This window comes from Hirundo rustica, chromosome 12, assembly GCF_015227805.2.
Source record: "Hirundo rustica isolate bHirRus1 chromosome 12, bHirRus1.pri.v3, whole genome shotgun sequence".
Classification (NCBI taxonomy): Eukaryota; Metazoa; Chordata; class Aves; order Passeriformes; family Hirundinidae; genus Hirundo; species Hirundo rustica.
In genome coordinates, this window is record NC_053461.1 from 4,257,703 (window position 1) to 4,275,905 (window position 18,203).

At 45.9% G+C, this 18,203-nt stretch overlaps 1 long non-coding RNA gene across 12 annotated transcripts in view; it reads left to right on the top strand.

Moving 5' to 3' along the window:
- Positions 1–18,203, top strand: part of LOC120758496 (uncharacterized) — a 201,240-nt gene that overhangs the window by 13,202 nt on the left and 169,835 nt on the right. For 11 of the 12 annotated variants that reach the window (XR_009208270.1, XR_005702899.2, XR_005702898.1 and 8 more), the window contains one exon: positions 8,461–8,597. This is a non-coding gene — a long non-coding RNA (uncharacterized LOC120758496). Of the gene's footprint in view, positions 1–148; positions 1,239–8,460; positions 8,598–18,203 lie in introns of those variants that run through there. The other variant, XR_005702905.1, reaches the window with a different exon arrangement.

Sequence of the window (18,203 nt, forward strand, 5' to 3'; positions counted from 1 at the left end):
GCCTCTTGGAAGGAGAGAGGAACTGCTGAGCCACTGGGCAGGGAATATGACCTGCCTGAAAAGTCATGGTGTGTGATCATGAAGATGTCAAAGTGATTGGAAGTCCTAAGACAGCTATAATTTCTTCCTATTTCTGTTTGAAGTGCAGATTGTTATCTATAGTATCCCTTCCTTAAGCGCATGCCCGTGCAAAACCCTCTGGGAGCAGCAAGGAGGATGGATGATTCCAGAAGTGAATGAAAGAAGTTTGGTCCTTTCTGCAGAGCTCTGCTTTAGCTTGCAAGAAGCAAACAACTTGTTTACTCACTGACCTGTCTGTGAAATTGCTTTGCTCACACTCAGCCACAAACTGCAACTTCTTTCCCTGCCAGCCTGTTTGCTGCTCTTTGAGGTGGAGCAGTTCTCCAGAGGATTAGACCAATGTTGCAGCTGGCCCAGGGGAGAGGGAGACTCTGCTTTGGGATGCAGGGGACAGGATCCAGAGTGAAGTGAAATGAGGTCTTAGTCTGAACCAACCATCTTGTGAAACCTCATTGTTTGGATCTGAGGCAGGAAGAGCTGCACAAGCTGAATCAGTGCTCTTATGGCATGGGAGCTAAGTTATTTAAAGCCAGGAGGGATCTGTATAACAGCAGTCTTCATCCTTGTTAAAACTCTGCTTCTCTCCTCCTAATCCTTTCCCCAAGCATATATTCTTTCAGTTACCTTCCTCCCTGATATGTTTACTCTTTCCAACCACTGCTCCATGTCAAACAGCTGTTGCTGCTCTGAATGGACAGATGCAAGGAAAGGAATGGTGAAACTTCTCATGAGCTGAAGTGGATTGGTCCAAAGTTACTGAAACCAACATCCAGGTTCACTTTCTGTTTAATGGCCTTTGAATTAGGCTTGGTGTTACTCAAGTGGTTTCATTTGCAGGACACAGGTTTTCTGTGAGGCTGGTCACTGTACTGGGGGGTATTTTGAACAGACAAATGTGTACTCTGGTATTGTAATTGTATTGTTTGTGAACTTTATTTTTCCTTTCATTTGAGTGGGAGATTTTTTTCATTGAAATTATAAAGTGTTTATGCCCTTCTGTTCTTTGTGTACACAGACCACATAGGAACCTCCAAGTTCCTGGTAAAAAGTGAACTTGACATTGATACAAACCACCGTGCTGTGCACAGGAAAGTGCATTGCTTCCTTTGACCGGGTGTTGTGCTGCCAAATTTGTTTCATGTCCCACATGTCCTGCTGTGCTGCAGCACTGTGGTGCAGCTGATGTGCTCTTGTGTCTCTGCTTCTGCAGCTGGGGATAAGGAGCACACCTGACAAAATGTATTTCACAGGCAAAGTGAGCCAAATGCACTGGTTCCTGCTCCAGTTGTTGTGTTTACTTGGAGGATTGTCCTCAAAAAGAATGCTGAGGACAGGGAACTGCTCCTGCCAGCCCTGTGGTGCTACAGGAAATGAATGTTTCTGTTTAGTTACCCACCTTGGTTTTAATTAGGGCAAGCCCTGCTTCCTGCTGAACAAGAGACCAATGGAGGTGGATTTCATGAGGGACATGAAATATGTCCTCCTTTTTTTGGCTTGGAGGCACTGACAGCCTTTTCGTGCCATCTGAATGGGATGTGGGAGGAAGCAAGGGAGAAGAAAAAAGACTCCAGGCTGATTTTCTCTTTTAGAGTCTGACTCCCATTCCTGTTGTCCCGGGGGTGTGGTTTAAACCACCAGTCAATGACCTTTTCTCAAATGCAAAGTAAATGTTTTCTCAGAGGACAAGCCATTGTGAAAGCAACAGGAGAGGGCAGGGAGGTGGCAGGTATCCGTGGATAGGTTGGGTGCCAGGATGGGTAACACCAGGAAAACCAGCACAGAGGCCTCCCAACCATCTAGAGAGGGAACTGTCCAGGCTGCACAGAGTGTGAAGAGCAGAGTGTGGATCACACAGTGAGGAACAACAAAAGAAAGGCAGTGTCTTCAGCAGATGTGAGGTCACCTAGCTCAGAGGTGAATGAGAGAATTCTCCAGTTTGCCTTGTCTCACTCACTTCCAAGGCAGCAGCCAAAGCCTTTGTATATGTGTAGGTTAGAGTCCTGTTGGTCAAATGCAATTAGTGTCAAGAGATAAAACCATAAAACCCCAAAACCCCAGACCAGCACATAATAGGGCATAAATGGTTGAATCCTCAATTAATCAGCTGCACATGTGGGAGCAAAATGTTTGTGCTTGAATGAAGTATCGAATTCCATTTGGGTGGGATGGTGTTCAGTAATGCCACACTGCAGTGTTTTGTTTTGGAAAAAAGCCGGGGTAATTGAATTCTTTCTTAACATTGAAGCTATTCTGTAATTTGCAATTTGAAAGTGCAGCTTGGGGGAGCTGACTGCATTTCTCAGTGCCTCATCCTGAAAGCGAACTGATTGATTCCATGAGCCAAACTGAGTGTGAAGCAGAACTACCTTCACGTTCAGAGCCCTACAGACCACTGGCCCTCAGGAATACAGAGGGTGGAGGGAGCTGTGATGTCTTATTGCTGTTATGGACAGGGGCTCTTGGCTAAGAGTAACTGGGAATGATTGCTTTGAATTGTATGGTAAGTACTGCAGGAAGAAGGAACATTTTCTTATGTTAAAACTTGCATTAAAACTTGCTCTAGCTCAGCCTCTGAATGCCCACCCCACTTTTATATCACACTTCCATGCAGTTTTGAAGTAGACTCTCTAAGGATGCTTTTGCCCTTGGTATGGGTAGTTTAGTTTGCTTTACAGCTCCACACTGTCTCAGAACCAGTTTATCTTGAAGCAGGAAGGATTCTTGCTGCAGTCCCTCGAGGCTCCATTGTGCTTGTCCCTGTACAGTCACAGTCCTTAGCTGGAGGCGTTCACTTTTTGGAAAGAGCAGTCAAAGGAGTGACTTGCCCCAGGCGGCGGAGGTGCCTGGGGAGGCAGCCTGAGAGCAGACTGCAGCCCTTGAGTGACTGCAGCCAAAGGCTCTGCCATCAGCAGCCTCCTCCCTGCTTCCGCAGGGAGCCCAAGCCTCACCTAGCACTTGTGTTGTTGATGCTGCTGCAATTTCTAGTTACAGCCTGCAAATGACCAGGTTTGTGGGTCCTTTGGCAGTCATTGAGTTCCTGCAATGGAGAACAGACAGAAAAGGATTGAGGTTTGGCTTGTTCTATTTGTAACTCTAAGCACCTACCCAGGTAAGCATCCCTTCAACTTTGAGAGACAGGTTCTCCACCTTCCTGTTATTGAACCACACTTGTAAATCAGGAGAATCCTTTGTCTTTACTATTTTTGTTGGCAACTGAGTAGTGCCTAATGTTTCCTTCAATATCATATTGATGCATATATATATTTTTAAAAATAATGGCTACTGTCCTGTCCATTCTGCCCCTTCCCATACAGCAAACTAATCTCTCATAGGTTTGGCTGGAAAAGCAGCTGTGCATGAGACAGACACGGGACACTGGCAAATCCAGCCCATGATGTATGTTAGCAGTATGAATAGCTTACCCCTTCCTCCTGCTCCCTGTCTTTTCTGACAAGAGTAATGGAAAGTTAAAAGAATTCGTTAACACATGATAGATATTTAAAGAAACACTTCTTCCTGTAAAATGTGTGCACGGTTATCGAAATCGTAAGGAGACCATTTTGTCTGGCTCCTGAATAATGGGAACTCATAATGCAGTAAATTACACCAATATGGAAGTTAATGTACTTGGCTTTAACACGGAGATTTTACTGTTATTATCACGATCAAAAGTGACATACATCACTGTGACATGTACCCAGAATGGAAAAAAAACCCCACCCCGGTGTAGTTGTGTCTAATAACTCCAATTATAGAGCTTTTCCTAATGCCTTTTTTATAACAGTTTTGCAGCTCTGTATTATCTGCTATTGATGTGAATTCTCTCCTATCTATAAATTTCTCAGGATTGCCTCTTCCCCTTCACTTTCCGTAATCACTATTTATTATCCACATGCTTCCCATAAAACAAGACTATAGGTGACAAAGAGAGATTGATGCTGACCTAGATACAGGCTCACCCCCAGCGTTTTTCTTTCCTCCCCCTCAGCAATAATGTGCTCGTTACAGTGTCGAGGAGGCTTTGTTAAAAGGTTCAGCTTCTCCCAGCTGTGGGCACTAAAAATAGAGTCATTAACTGAAACTTTTCGTGATCAGCAAAGGAGCTCCCGGGGAAGAGGTGCCGAGGTGGACACAGGGAGTAAGTAAACAAGAGGAAACTCCATTCCACTGTCTGTCAGCTCCAGGACTAACTCGGACTTGCAAGGCAGCACACCAGCAAAGCTTTCTGTCTCCATCTCTGAGCAAGAGGAGGGATCTCCATCCTTACTGCCTGGAGTAACTGTGTACCCGATGATGATTTTGCTCACATGGTTTTGGAGGTTTGTTTTAATGTTCTCACACTGAGCCTTTTCCCTGGGTAGCTGCATGCTTTGGAGACCTTGGAAAGCACTTGGAAGTGCTCCTGTGGGCTTGAGTATTGAAAATCGGTCTTCTCTTGGAGGAGACGGGTATGGAGTGGTCCCTGGCTCACAGAAACCGAGGGATTTAGGATAATCTGTGCCTGGTTACAGGCTGCTGTGCTGTGGCTCTTTTCAAACCACTTTGTGATATTCCATGTATTTCCCTGGAGTTTTCTGGGATTTCCCACCACAAGTAGCTGATTTCTGCCTGCCCAGGCTTCAAGAAGTGAGTAGAGTGCAGCTGCCCCTTCTGTACCTCTCCCTGAGCCAAGGTCTCTGCCATGCAGGATGCATCTATGACATCTGTGGGAAAGTTGCACAGGTTAGGGATCACGAGGAGTGCCCAAGGAGAAGGGAAAACTACTTTGCCCAGAGTCAGTTAATTTTTTTCTGTTCCCCCTTTGCTAGGAGTGCTTGGCCCTGTTTGCCAGCTCTGGTGAGGAGACAGCAGGTTTTTGCAGCTGCACCTTGCTTGCCCTTTGGTTTCCTCTGCTAGGAGACTCCCTTGCATAGCAAAGGATGTCTCATTATCTCCTGTCCAAAAGGGAAATGCGGCTGGTAGCATAATTATCTCTGCCATCCTCGCTGCCTTATTTCTCACCATGTTAGCACACTCACAATTAACCACAAAGCCTTTTTCTCCCCCCTCTCTCTTCCTAGTTCTCAAAGCTGTACTGCATTGAGCAACTGGGACATGCTTGAAATAAAGCTCTGCCTGTTTCTACCTACTTGAGATGGGTTTAACTCTGTCTTGGTTAAAAACTGAAACCTTCTGTTTTGGGGGAAGACCTTTGCAAACCATACACAGTGAGGCTGTCCAGGCACTTGGCATGGGGGAAGTGTGAAGTGTGCTGCAGCTCTAGTTATCCTGCCAGATTTTCATGGAGTATGATTTGTGGTTCCTTCAGGGATTTTTTTTAATTTACATGTGTTGGTTTCTTAGTACCCTCACCTTGGTTTTGCCATCATTTGCAATGAAAAAAAATCGCTAAAGAAAAACTCTGCTCCTGCTTTGGTGATGGGCTGCACTTTGGTTAGTGAGGGAGAAGCCTGCACCAAATGCCATGTTAGTAGTGAACCATGGGTTTGTTTGATTGCCTCATTACTGCCCTGGATCTCGTTTGTGTGACCAATATATGAAAATTTTGGAGGGTGGATGTACACAGCAATGTAAGGGAAGCAATAGCATTTCTGGAGTCCCCTTAGTGGCCACCAGTCTGAACATCCTTCAAACCTGTTGCTGATTCAATTTAGCTGGGGTGTTGCCAGGAAAGGCTTGTTTCCTCCACTGGTTTTCCTGCTTAGAGCAGTGGTGAGAGGTGGGGAGCAACTCGAGTGATTATTGGTAATTATCTATCATCATTGTGAGACTGATCCTGGCACCTTGCCTTGGGGATTGGATATGACTTTGGCCATACAGGGGCAAAGCCAAGGACTGGGTAGGCTGCAGGTACTTCTGCCAAACTGTGGCTCTGCAGAGCAGGAAACTAATTCTCCCCAAGCATCCAGGAAACCAGCAGATGAATAGAAGTCAGCGCTCACAGACAAGGATCAATAGGAGTAGGTGGGCTGGAGGCAGATGGGCTGCCCCTGCTCATGTTGGCACTGTCAGCCCTGCTCTCTGTGACCAGAGCTGCATAATCTTGCTGGCCCTCAGCAGCTCCTCTTGCTGTGCTGGAAAGGACCTGCTCTGGCTTCCTGGCACAGACCACCGTGGCACAAGGGCACCTGGCTGCCAGCTCCGTGTCTGGGCAAGGAGGCTCTTCCCATGCAGCAGGACAGGGGGCAGAGGAGGGAAATGTCTGCAGGCTGGGTGGCTACCTGACCTTCCCAGGTGGCGACCTGAGCTGTGTGACAGCAGCAAGGAGTGTCATTGCTGTGCTTCCCTGTTTGATATGGTCTCTCCGTGATTTGCCACGTGGGCTTTGGAGCCCAGGCAGGAAGAGTGGTTGCTGTGCAGCCAGATGGTTTCATTTTTTTTCAGGGAGATTAATTAGCTTACATTGACTGGCCCTGGCATCTGAGGAACAAGTACTTATGGCAACAAATGAGCTGTCACTTGTGCCTTCCTGAGCCCGCTGAAGGAGTTCAATAGACTTTTCCTCAGGCATTTGGTAGTTAGATGTTTTGTGCTGGCATATGTTACCTGTCTCTGTTCTTAAGGTGTCTGTTGAAGCTTGTGTGAGGGTATGTAGGTGTGCTAAGGGAGGATTGACCAGAGTTTGGGTATAATTTCAGGATCCCCACATCTGTGAGGAACAGTTCTACTGCCAACTTCATACCACCACCTTTTCCTCCACAGAGGAAAGACTTCTGAGTCTGCTGAGTTGCCTCATTGTGTGGGATGGTGGCAGGAATGTGACTACAGAAGAGCACCTGTGCTCATCTCCTGGGAGCTCCCACAGCTCTGCAGAGGTGTTCTCAATTGCTACCAGTGAGTAAGGCTTCAGAGTATGAATTTCTTGGATCAGGCTCTGTACAGCTCATGCATTGTTGGGCCCTTATGAATGGGAAATAGCATCTGCAAGGCTGTAAACTTGGCTGTACTAAATGGATGGCCCTGAAAGTGAAAAATGGATTTAAAGACTATTCAAGCCATGAGATGTTTGGGAGATGTTGAAGCCTGTGTAATGGGCATGTAGACGTGTTAAGGGAGGGCTGATGAGAGCTGGGTAGAGTTTGAGGATCCACTGCCTTTATAAGGAACAGATCTGCTCCCAGTTATTCTGCCATGGAGGAAAGACTCTTGTCAGGAGCACTAAATTAGGTGCCAAACTTAACTTGTCTTGCCAAACTGTAGTTTTTATGGCAGTTGCTGTATTAGGAAGAAGGATTAAATAATAATCTTGGAGCTTCAGAAATAAAAGGTTCAGCAATTCCATAGCTTCCCACGTGTTTGTTCTGAAATCTGTGCCCAGTGCTGGAGCACATGGACCTGTCTGTTCAGGTCCTCACTCAGGGGCAGTGAGGTTTAGCTCATTCCCTTTGTGCAAGCCTCCTTTGGTTCCTGTACCCATTTGTGACCTTCCTGGGAGGGCTGGAAGCTCCAGGGTTTTCCCTTGAGGGATGATTGCTCATCCTTGAATAAGGTGTTTACTCTTGCCTGTAATTGTATGGAGTTTGAGCAGTACCAAACCCTAACTCTGCTTCCTTCCCATCTCATTGCTTTCATGTAGAGACATGGGTGTGTGCTTTGCTTGGGGAGTTTCAAGTTGGGGCATGATAAGCCCCATCTCCAGGCACTTTCCCAATCTAGTTTGTCAGGAGCAGGTTTTGCTTTTGCTTTTTCTTGTCCATTCATTGCAATCCCCAAGATACATCAGGGTCTTCCTTTACTGCCCTATCTCCCTTCTGACTCACAGTACATTTGGAAACAATTTACTGGTTTTAAATTTGGAGGAGAGACATCCTTTATTCTGCTTTGAAAAATGGGGAGGTTTGGAGCAAGAGAAGAGAAAGGACTATGGGACCATTCCAGTATTTGTTTTGCTTATTGGAAAACAAAACCATTTACCAAACTGCTTTCAGAAACCAGCAATCCACAGGCTTGGTTTTCATTAAAAAGGCACTCACTGTTTTTCCCCTGAGTATTTAGTGACATTTTTCAAGATTTTCTGTGCACAATAATTGTATTTTTTTTAATCAAATTTTGTTCTGACTTTGTGACTGCAATAAAGTTTAGGAAACTATAATTTATTATAGGTTAAAAAAATATTTTATGAATCTGACTCCTTTCCTTGATTACTGGATCATACTGTGATTCTTCTCCCAGTTGCAAAACAGCATTGTAAAAACTGCTTTCAGACTCTGTGGGATGTTCCTCAAATGGCTCAGAGAGTTACTCTGTCATCCATTGCTCAGCTCTGTTGCTGAGAAACTCTTTTGTCCCTTCCCCACACTCCAGAAATGGAAATGTTTTTTCTGGTGTTGTAGTTTTACTTTGGCAGTAAACTTTCTTTTTTTGTTGTTTTTTTTTTAGGTGTCTCTTCTTGTAACACTTCAGAACTGAAAAATAAGGTGTCCTGGTGATGATGTTAAAAGTCCTCCTGCAAAGCCAACCCTGCTACACCAACATTAGCAGAGCAGAGGCTGTTTAGCGTTGCTTCAAGGATGTGGGTAGGTAGAAGGTGCTCTCCCCCTGAAAGAGGATTCTCCTGAAATCTGTGCTTGCTTTGCAGACAGGGAGTTGGCATTTGCCACACCACAAAAGATCTGGAGATGGGGCGGCGACCTGCAGAGGCATTCAGTATCATGGTGTTTGCTGTCCCCAGTCTCCAGCTCCCTAAAATCATGGGAGCAGAAGGCCAGGGCAATCTAGAGGTCCAAAGAGTACTGTGTCCCCCAAATATACACCCAGGGAAGCTTCCACACATTGCTGTAGATTGTGTGTGTTCATATTGAGGAGAAGGAGCTCTTAGATGGAGGGGCTGCTTAGCATCCAGGCTTGATTTGCTGCTGAGCTGGGGCAGGTATGGCTGTCTTCTAGGAGCTAAACCGTGGTCACTGGTCAGCTTTCAGGCAGTGGTGGCTGTAGGTCACTATTTAATTCACCTCAATGAAACCTGGGCTGTGAGTGCTCAGTACCCACCTGGTTACCAGTCAGCTGAGTCCTACAGGTATTTTGCTAGAGAGGTCCTCGCATATCAAGGCACCTGGGATATGGTCAGGTTTTGTTAACAAATTAAGCTCTGCATGGATTTTTGTTTTTCTTCATCCTTTCCCAGAGGCACTGCTGTCTTTCCATTCTCCCAGGACACTTGGTGGCATTTCATTCCTCTGAGGCTGACTGATTGTGGCCTTACCTAGCAGAGAACATGGATTCCTCACTGCCTCACAGTGAGACTGGAGGGGTTTTAAAGAACATGCTATAAATAATCTGCGGTTATGGATTATAAGGTAGAAGTGATGAGGTAAAACCTATGATGATCATAGGGGAGGGAACTGTGAGCTGCTGGTAATCCTAGAGAGGTACAAATGATCATCTGAGATGGAAATTCACAGAGAAAAAACCCCTCAATGTATTTATTTGTTTCCATTTGTCCCTGCAATGGGCACCTTAAAGCACAAAATTTTTTAAAAAATCTAGTTTTCCTTTTATGACCTGAATGTCATAACTAGATGTGTAAATAACACAAAAGATAACAAGATACTTCTTGATATTCTCCTGTGAGTTAAACTGCTGTAGCCAGTGTAATTTCTTGCAAATATCATGTGTGGCAGCAAGGGGAAAATCAGGTTTGCTCTGTATTTATTGTATTTCACTCAGCTTAGCCACTGGAAGCAGCTTGAGTCAGCTCTGCTTCATCTCTCTCACACCCTTAACCCAAAGCTGTACTATTTAGGTTCCTAGGAGAATTGGGAATCTTTTGAGATTATTGTTAGTAAATGCTACATTAAGTAGATAACGACTTTAATAGAGAAATAGAAATTGGAGTTAAATTGTTTGGGGCTACTTCTTGTAGAGAGACACCTGCTCACTCCAGCACCGAGTCAGACACTGGAACTAAGATGTAAAAATTCCTTCCTCCAGATCCAGCCCCACACATCTCAGCCTCTTTCCCTCTCAGCTTTGGGCTGTTGGCTCTCTTGGGTAGGTATGTGGGATATGGGTATGCTCTAAGCTGAGGGAACACCTTTACTTTTTCCTTAGTTCTTGTCTTTTGAGTTTTTTTTAAGGGATGGAATTTATGCCACATCAAATGTTACATGATTAGTCCATGAAGTTAAGTACATGAGGGTAGATATTTTTCTCTGGATGACTTTTAATTCATATCTGAGAGAGAGTGAATTATTCCAAGAGATTAAGCAGGAAAAATGGTGTCTGCCTTTGGATTGTGTTTATTCTTCTGAGGGGGCCTTTGAGACCCCTCTCAAGACCTGCCCACTACTGAGGCTTGCAGAGAGCCAAAATGTTTCTTGCCATGGTTGTGTGCCTGCTTGAGGGAGCCAGGCCTGGACAACTACATGAGGGTTTAGATCTGGTTTAGCAGCTGCTAGTCCAAACTGATGGCACAAACTGAAGCACCTAAGAAATCTGGGATTGGCCTGATAGAACATGGTTCTTTTTTAAAGTTTCTGAGTGTATGGGCAACTGGAAGTAGCACTTTGTCTCAGTTTCTGTATCTACATTTGGGCAAGGTTTCTGACTGGCAGGAGTGAGCCCAGCTGGTCTCAACAGTGAGATGTGACATACAGCTGTCTGTGCCATTTTTACTTTTTTGTTGTTGATGTGTAAGTCTTTCACCTTCAAAATAGAAGAATTATCTTGTGTTTGTGTGTGAACATCCACAAACTAGAAAGGCCAATTCTCTTGCTTTTCCTGTCCCCAGTGTAAGCTGTAGGGAACTGCCTTTGCTTCCCCACAGCCCCAGCTTCACTGTTTGCAAAGCTCTTCATGCCTGACCAGATGAGCTCCAAGCTGGATTTATGGGAAGATTGTTTGAGGTTCAGGCATAAAATCTAGGATGGCTGATTTTATTTAAGGGGGCTGGGATTCCAGGCTCCCAGAATTGATGGGACTGGCTTGTATATCTTCTCTACTGAAGCCAGCTGACAGTTTTAAACCATCAGTAAATCAAACTTTTGTCATTAAGATTTACTGGGAGCTCCTTACAAATGAAATGTAAAATCTGGTGCTCTCCGCGTGGAAGACAAATTATTGAATCTGTCTTCCTGTATGTTGACAGAACCATGGGGCTTTCAGGTATATATTTACATGTACATGCTGCTGAGCCCTGCAGTGGTGACAGACACTTCCAAATGGCCCTGCCTGGAAAGGAGAGGTATCTCACTGTTTGAAGGCAGATCCTGCCAGCCTCGTGGATTTATGGGAATGAGGGCCCAGAAGTAGGTGAATGGGACAGGTACCTATAAATACAATGAGCTAGTCTTGCACGCAGGCAGAATAACTACATCTAGCTTTATAAATAACAGCAGCCTTTTAGGTTTCCTAGGAGGTCTGGCAGGCTTACAAATGAATGTGCTGCTAGTTGTCTGAGACCAGACATCGGAAAGCTGTCCATGAGTGCTGTTGGCCCACTGTCTCGTTTTTCCCAGCCCCCATTCCCTGTCTCTTGGTGGGGGTGGCTTTTTTGCTGTTTTTGGTTTCACAGACCCTGCCTAGCCTGCGATCTCTCAGTGTTGGCTGCTGGAGATGAATGATTCATCAGACCCAACCTGATAAAATTGTGCAAGCCAGTCACCAAAGTTAATCAGACCAAAAGGAAAGAGAGGAGGGAAGGGAAAAACAAAAACAAAAGGGGCCCTAGGGCTAGTTCTAATTTTTGAACCTCCCCTGGGAATTTAAAAATGCATCTATAATGTACTCAGCCTGAGTTTTCCATCTTCCTCCAGCCTTCATTGGGAAATCGGAGAGCAGCCCAGGCGATGGGTTGTGAAGTGCAGCTTCCGATGGATGTTGCAATGCAGGGGAGCGGTGATTCAACAAGGCTCTGGCTGTGGCTCTTGGGGAGCCGTGTTTGGTAATGGGGCTGCCCTGGTTGCAACCTGCTAATCTCTTCCACCCGGGTTTGTTGTGTCACACCAGCCAGGATGGAGCTGCTGACATGAATCATGTGGTGCTCTGCTGTGTAATTAGGAAGGAGCCCTGTGGTTCTCAGTGCACTGGTGAGATTTCTCAGGCCTGAAACATAATAAAGGCTGCCACCCACTTCAGCAGGGAATAAGCATCTTCCTGGCTGATCCTGAAAGAGGCTGAGAAGCCTGGTTTCTTGGGATCAGGGGAAACTGGGGCTTGGCTAGACAGAGCAAGGTGGGTCACTGCCATGGCTGTGAGGATGGATCTGGGAGGGAGAGCATCAGCTGGGAAGAGAGTGCCCGGGGTGCTCTGTGAGAAATCCATCACTCCCTACTTGGTGTGGCTGCAACAGTCCTGCTCACATCCACCTTGTGACTAAACGAGACAGAGTTGCACAAGTCATTGCAATGTCTCCCCTGTCTGGTTGCTGTGATGCTCAAGGGGTTCTCAGAGCGCTGCTTCCGTGTCTGCAGCTGCAGAATATCCTTTAGTTTCTGTCAGCTGGCTGCAGCAGTTCAGTTGGCAGTGGGATGCTGTGCAGGGCTCACCAGCTGCAAGCCCAGCAGGGACCCTCTGGACTCTTGGGGGTTAGTGAGGGGAACATCATTCCAGTCACCTCTCTGCCAGCTGGTCCAGCTGTGCTCTGTATCCTTGGTGCTTTTGGCTGCAGGAATTACAGTGAGCTCCTACTGAACGTGAGGAGATGTGTTAAACCCTGAAACCTACCAGAATGTAGAGACTAACTAGTCAGTGAGAATGCTTCAAGGGATTTCATCAAATTGTCCTGTAATTCTTTCTACCCTCTGAGTCCACATTACAACAGAGAGGCATTCCCTTTGCTCTTTCTCATATTAGGTTCGTTTTAGTTCAGTTCACATTTGGTATATTTAGCATTTAACAACATTTTATCAAAACAACATCTCCACATGATTTTAATTTAGAATTACATCACTGTGATACTGTCAGGAGAAAACCATGTGCCAGACCCTGAGCTGCTGTGAATGAGCAACAATCCATTGATTTCAGCAGGGCAGCACTGATTTATTCCAACCAAGGATCTGGCCCACCCTTGCTTAAGAGGAAAACCCATTTCCTCACCCTGGTTACTGAAACATTGCACATCAAGATGGGATGTGTCTAAACCACCTCCTTTTACTTTTCACCACTTGTGTAATTTTGTTTCTGTTTCCCACTGCTCCTCATTTTTACTGGGGCAGTGAAACTTTTTTGTCAGGGATATTTTCACTCCAAGCTCGCAAGCCTTGGCACAAATGAGTTTTGGGAGGATGGTTTTAATGTTGCACTGAATATGAAAAATGAGATTATTTTTCCGCAAATTAAGGTTTCTGGCTCTGATGTTTTAGTTCTTGTACATAACATTCATGCTACATAAGGTAGGGAAAGGGCATAGGAGATGTTTCCTGCTGTTTTCTTTTCTTTATATGACACTCAAAGAAGCCAAAGGTTGGTGTATAATTGCACTCTTCAAGTCAGAGAGCACCTCAAAAGTTGGCTACCTCCTGAGACAAATTAGAGATCTTCTGACTGATGCTTGTTCAATTTCTCTGCAAGAAGTATCTTCTATTGGCTCAGTGAAAGGTACTTAATTTTTGTGATCGTGCATCTGGCTTCCACAGCACAGCTGTACTTTTGTGTTAGCACTGTCAAACTGCTTTGTTTGAACACCACAGACGGCAGCTGCCTCACCCACTGCATCCCTTCCTTGTGAGAGTAAACATGATGCTACGTGGGGGAGGGACCCCAGCTCTGATTTCTGATCCAAACAGTCTCAGGAGTTCTTAGGCCTGGCTCAGGGCAGGGTGACCCTGTCTTATGCATCAATACGGTTGACATACTTGAGAGAAAGCCCATTAAAGGTAGTGGCTTCTGCCTAGATGACATTGCAACCTCAGGCACCTTCCCAAGGCAAAAGAAAGAACCCCTCTTTTTGGCAGGTAAAAGGAAAAGCAATGATATCTAATGTTATAGACTGGGTGTAGCTGCCACTCTCCATGTACTGCAGTTGTGAGAAATTATTAACACTCCTTTGTGGAATCAGGGAGCTGAAACAATGGTGACCTCCACCCCAAGCACACGTCACTGCCCAAAACAAAGGCACGGCCCCAGCCTACATAGGTGTGGAGAGGTTTCCTTGGCAAGAGCCTGGTAGGAAAGGCAGGGAGGCAGCTGGGGAAGGCCTCAGGCAGAGAAGCAGTCAGTGCTTTGTGATGCTGAAAATGGAGCCGAAACAGGAGCAAATGAACTGGGTCCACCATGGGGAGGAGAGATTTTGTACCTGCATCCTACACGAGCAGGATTTCTGCAAAGAATTAACTGGCACTGCTGAGAGGCAGAATCCACATATGGAGTCAACCCAAGGCTCTGGTTACCCACTTGTCTGAAATAAAGTCACTAAAGAAAATGAAATGAGTTGGAAAACAGAAGGCATTGGCAGGAGAACAGCCTGTTACCGGAATATATTTGTTGTATAGCAGTAAATGGAGGAGCCTGATTTGCCTGTGCCTGTGCAAATCCCACTAAGCTTTTACAAACCCAGAAGTGATGACTGACACAGAGCAGAGGGGCAGCAAGGCTGAGAGTAAAGTGCTTTGAATGTCTACTTTTCATTTGACTCGGTTCCAGGATGACACAGTCCACCCCAGATTAAAAATAATTAAGCTTCAGGATATCTTTGGGGAATATCACAGGTTTGATTCAGCTTCCTTTTTTTAGCTTTCACGCTCGCCTCCCTTTGGAATTGTGGCTGATGTAATACTGTGGTGACTGGCAGCTGTGACAAGGCTCTTGGCCTGCCTTCCTCATTTTAACTTGGAAATGGAAGGAAGACCTAGCAGTATCCTTATTTTTACCTAGAAATGCTTTTCATCCAGAGGCCAGAGACAGTAGAGCTGGGAAGTGTGGCTTCTATCTCTCAGTGTGAGTTTTTGGGAGGACTGGTGGGAACAGGGACTGATGTTTGCTGAGGCTTTCTGTCACTTCTTTCAGTTGCCTTTGCAGGTATACCAGTAAAAACACATCCCCACTGTCCCTTTGAGACCTTTTGACTCCTTTTGAGTGTTTTCACCTCAAATTTTGCCTTTGTTCAACTGGAAGCGTATCATCTCCAAGTAATCTTGTCAACTGAAATCATCAAGTGTGGTTTAAAATAATTGAGGGTTTTCCACCCTCAGACTTTTTATTGCCAGAATTATTTGGGAATTTGCAGAGCTTCATAGGTTTCCCTGTGAATTTACAGTTTTCTGTAAAATTAAATGAATTACCCAGCTCTCTTGTGGTCAGACGGGACAGGCAGTGTGGCAGCTGAGGAGCCAAAGGTGCCTGGTTGGAAGTGGCCAGGACTTGCTCTGCCAGCTCTCCCCAAGTGCTGTAGGGTTTTGGAAATGCTCCTGTCATCTGAAGGATGTTTCACGCATGCTGAAGACCAGAGAAAGAAATCTTTTCTAGGAACTCAAGCCTGAAAAATACAATGAATCCACACATTTCTTGGTTTGCTCCATTCTCTCCTTGGGCTGCCTCACAGTCCTGTCTCTCCCCCCACTCTCTATGTTGACTACTACGGTTGTAGCCGTGCGTAAGCGAGGGAATGTTCCACTTCCTTGTAAGGAGTGTCCACTGGCCTTACCTGCTGCTGCTGTGCCTTGCAGGGAGCGTGACTTGCATAGATCCTGTTGCTTATCTCTTGTAGAAGAAGGAAAACATCTTCACCCAGCAGTGAGGTCAGAGTGACCGCTCGTGTGTAGAGCTGGACTTTTCAGTGGAGGGCAGGGCTTTGCTGCTGCTGTCATGATGTGCAAAGCCCTGCCAAAAGAGATGGGATCCTTGTGTGAGGCATGCACAGGTAGGAAGAGATTGTTCTAAGTCAACAAAAAAAAGCATTAAAATACATAAGGGGAAAGTTGGGAAAAGCTGCACAGAATTATTGACTGTCCCGTGGCCTTTCGGCGGACTAGTGGCACGTAAGCCCTGCCCACACTAAGTCTGTTCAGCATGCACAAAATGAGTTTCTCAAGAGAGTAAGTATCTAGCACTCCTTCAGCCCAAAATACTGTTTTGGGCATTCATTGCAATCATCTCACGTGCACTGGGTGGATGCAGCCAGGCCAGGTGACTGAACCCATCATTGCCGCAGTGGTCCTTTGTACTGTTAATTTTCAGTCCAGTCAGTGAACTGAATTTGGTTCACGTGGGCATCTCCAGTGCTGGAAACATCAGCAGAGTACAGAGTGGAATTGAGACCGGCCCTTTGGGCAGTTGTTACGTTAAACCAGACACTCTGGTTTACCCAGCCCTGGTGCCCCTTCTTCCCTTTGCTGGTGGGACTCTGGAGCCCCATAATTTCTGCAATTTGAAGTAGTCTCCCTGGTGACAGAAGAAGTGGAGACCGTGCTTTCCAGCACGATCCATGCAGTGCTGTTTGCTGCTGAGACACTCAGGAGAAAGCACATGAGAAGTGAGAAGCTCACAGCTGCAGAGAAACTCCTGAAGTGAAAGAGGAAAACAAGGAGTGTCCTGTTGGAGGGCTATTCACAGAAGCTGACCCTGCAGTGGGAATTGATGCAAACTTAACTTACAGTCCTTCATGATTTTACTTTCCATGGATTTTTGAATTCAGTTTGTGCTCTCTCCATCCTGGGGTGGAGTTTGCAGCACCTGCTCAGCACAGTACCTTAAGCAGCTCTTAATTTTTTTGCCAGATTCCTGTGGTTCTTGCCAGAGCTGGGGTTTTGCTTCTCGTTCTTTAGGCTTATTGGCATGAGGTGGATTGAAATTGCAGGGTTTCCTTGCACTCATTCTTTTTTATTTCTGACATTTCATCACATCTCCCTCTTTTAGGCAGGCTGTTATATCTGATACAACATGTAAATTTGGAGAGGGAAGGCTTTGTTAAGTAGTTGAGAATTACAAAGCAAGAAGTAGACTGTCTCTCAATCAGAGGAGAGCCTGTAGTGTCTGTCCCTGGAACTTTTTAGGAAGAGGTTGTCCACGTGCTTCAGCCATGCTACACAAAAGTGGGGCCTGCTTTAAGATGGGATGGGAACTGCTTGTCCTTGCACCATTTCTTCACCTCTGCTCTGCAAACAGTTCTTGCTAAGATAATCAGCAATGACAAATGCTTATGGAATATTGCAAGTGTGTGAATAACCACCTAAGAAGTATTTGGAAATAGCTGCTCTTAGTTTTCTGAGTCGGAGTTTCCAAACAAGAGCTCCAAGTACGTATGCAAGAGGAAGACACGTGTTTTCTTAGCTGTGGGTACCCTTTGCTGAATGGGTGTGGGCAGCAAACCCATGCAGAGGCTGTTAGTAATGCTCACAGGCTCTGATGTGGTCACACTGAACTGGAGGATTTGTATTATATGTGAATGCAATGACTTTGCTTTCTAATATTTGGCTGGCTTTATAAACCATCTTCCTTTCTCCCAGCTCTTGCTTTCTCTCATGAAGTCACCATTTCTTGTTGGTTTTGGGCTGTTTTGGTGACTAGAGAGGAATGTATGCTTCTCAGAAGCACATGAAATGTGTTGCTCTTCAGTAGTGTCCCTGCTGTGCTCGTAGGCAGAGGAGAGCTGGGTGGAGAGGATCAGTCAGGAGGCTAAGGAGAGGCCTGATAGAAAGCCTCTGAAGCAGGATGGAGCGGCAGAAAGGTTGCTTTTTCTCAAGGGATCTGTGAAATGAGACAAATGTGATGTCATTTCTGTAGCAGGTAATTAATTGCATGGTTTTTGTGCGCTTCGCGTGTCCTTCGTGACCCATGTGTTTCTCATCCCTTGTCGATTCCTCTGAGTCTCCTGAGCTGTTCTTTCTTATTCTCTTCCACTTTTGTGCACGAAGCACAGGCCAGAGGTGCCTGCTACCCCTTTGATATCTTCTCAGCACGAGTGATGCCAGCCAGGCTTTGGAACAGAAGCAGCTGCAGCATGGGCCCTCCCCAGCAGGTCTCCTGTCCTGTCTCCGTGCAGCCAGCCTGCTGCAGTGCCATGCCTGCAGCTCCAGCCAGCCAGAAGCCTCTGCAATTTGCCTCCTGTGACACTGACTCACAGGAGGAGGAAGGTCTTGATTCACTGTCTCACGGGAAGTGCTCTGGCTCCAGGCTTCCCCCAGCATTTCCTCGCTTAGACCTCAGCTCTACAAAGCCCTTGAATGGAGTTTGGTGAGCTGCTGTCT